Below are 2,555 nucleotides of genomic sequence, written 5' to 3' on the forward strand. Positions count from 1 at the left end.
TTTTGTTTCTTTGAGAATAGAGTTAATGAAGACCCTGAGAGACTCCCAAGAAGCAACTGATTCTCCCCAAAGTTGTATACAAACCCAAAACTCTCCAGAGCCTTGCAGTCATTACTAGGATGGGGTCCAACTTGCTGTGTAAGTCATTAATAAACTTTCTTTTTGTTACTAAAACTTTACTTGATCTTTTCAATTATTTTGGCAACTACCTTGAACCACCACACTGCTCTAATAAAGTCTATATTAAATTTATGGATTTAATTCACACAAACCCAAAATGAAATAATAAGTCATAGCATACATTGCAGAAAGTCCTTCTATTGAAAGTGCTGCTCCATCAGACTGCTAAGGTCTATTGTTCTCTAGTAATCGTTTTTCATAACTGCTATACAACTTTACATCTGGACTATGCACTTTTGACTTAATTTTTTCTACCCCGCGTACACAATCTTGATCTTTTGCTACTTTCTATTTCATATTACAGTACAACATCTTATTCAAATCTCACTATCTTTTTGGTACAATATTTCATCTTACTATTTCAAGCAATATGAGAATATTATTAGAATGTTTCATTAAATCTTGACCAAAATATTATAATTTAAATAATTCTAAAAATATAAAACATAAGATGTTATTTCATGAGTCTAACTCTGACATCTCTGTCTTACCATCACACTCTGCTTTCTCTTAGAAATGGTGAATATTATTTTCATGTTCCATTTCTTTTGAGAACAATGGAAAAACAATGAAATTAGAAGATCAGATAACCCTAGACTTTTATGAATTTTCTAAATTTATAAAGTTGTGTCAACATTAATTTAACAGCAGCTTTAACAATTCACATTTTTGGTATCTTTCCAAAACATTCTACTCAGTGTTCATAGAAAATAAGATTCACTACTCTCTAATATTTAATTAAATTATATCATTACAACAAGAAGTATAAATAGGATGAAGGTTTTGGTAAAAGCACAAAAGAATTTTATAGACTCACTGGTAGGAACACAAGGACAAGATTACCCAGAAATTCTCTGCATCTTTAACCTTTAGGGAATAAAGATTATGGTTGAATCTAGATGAACCTTCAAGCGATAACTATTTTTAAAAAAGTCTATCCTATATATTTAATATTCCTCCAATATTATTCTTTTAAAAGCTGAAGTGAATTCACTTTCACCTATTATATTAGCAATTATTTCCATCACCTGGGAGCACTGGCATTTCAAATTACTTAATAAGTACCCCCCCAAATATTACATAATTTATGGTTGTTTATAAATGTTAGCAAAGATGTCATATAATTATTGCCTAATGGTCATTTAATGCTCAATTATTTATTACAAGAGTGGCAACAAAATATCAGTGAACTGATAGTTATGAATCCTTTAAGAAATGTTAAAATTTCGCACGATGTAAAGAGCACTTCATGAATGACAAGTAAATTCTTCAGTGGTCATGCACATACTAAATGTCTTCAAAACAGCAGGGAATGTCTGTTTTATATTAGTTCTGAAATTGACAGGACACAGTAGCATGAAAAGGAAGCCTGATAGAAATTTTAAGTACTTTAAAACTGATTATGATCTTTTCCTCCACACAAAGCGCAAAACGAACACCCCTGAGCATCTATAGTTGCTCCATTATCTGCATTTCGGCACCTCATAAAGGACTCTCCTCCAAGGATCTTCAAAATCCACAATATTTTAAAGAAACATTTAAGTTTTAAAAATAGCATATCCCATACTCTGGTTTCTCTTCAGATTATATTAATTTTCACCTTTTACTAAAATTTCTGAGGAGAGGAACAACTCAAAGTCTTTAACCAATTTTTTGAGGCCTTGCATTTGCAGGGTTTACTTAAAAAAAAAAAAAAAAAAACAGTATATCCCCAAATTTAAATGCTGAAGTCCTAACCCCCTGTAGAATTCTACTTGGAGACAGGTCTTTTGAAGAGGTAATTAAGGTTAAATGAGGTCAGAAGAATCAGGCCCTAATCTAAAATCTGGGTATCATTGTAAGGCGAGGCACACAGTACACAGAGAAAAATGCCATTGGGAACATAGTGGGAAGGAAGCCATCTCTAAGCCAGGGAGAGATGCCCTAGGGGAAGCCAAATCTCCTGACACTTTTTGATCTTGGACTTGCCATGCCCAGAACGGATAGAAAATTAATTTTGTTGTTCAAGTCACTCAATCTCTAGCATTCTATTATGCCAGCCCAAGCAAACTAAAATCACAATCACAGAGTACTGATGGAAATAGTCTAAAAAGTTTGAGATTAGGAATGAATGGTTAGTGATGTTTGTCTGTGCTGTTTCCTTTGCTATTATTTTTTAAGGATTATAGCTAAATGTGATTAATTGCTAAGATTTATGCTGCTTAATGTTCAGCACACTTCCAACTTAAACTTATTTTTGTAACATTTATTTCTGTGATTCCTTATTTAACTGTACTCTATGTAGATTGACACAAAATTAACTTCTCAAGTGTCCTTGTATTAATGGTTTATAATTAGAAGTGAAAATAACTATTCTAGCAAACAATCCGATCTAA

General features: G+C 32.2%; 1 non-coding gene across 1 annotated transcript; it reads left to right on the top strand.

Moving 5' to 3' along the window:
• Positions 1-1,743: 1,743 nt before the first annotated feature.
• Positions 1,744-1,857, top strand: LOC111725327. Its single transcript, XR_002773410.1, has one exon. It is a non-coding gene; the product is annotated as a U5 spliceosomal RNA (small nuclear RNA).
• The last annotated feature ends 698 nt before the right edge of the window (positions 1,858-2,555 follow it).

Source organism: Otolemur garnettii, unplaced genomic scaffold (genome assembly GCF_000181295.1).
Source record: "Otolemur garnettii isolate 467f Iridium unplaced genomic scaffold, OtoGar3 scaffold00037, whole genome shotgun sequence".
Classification (NCBI taxonomy): Eukaryota; Metazoa; Chordata; class Mammalia; order Primates; family Galagidae; genus Otolemur; species Otolemur garnettii.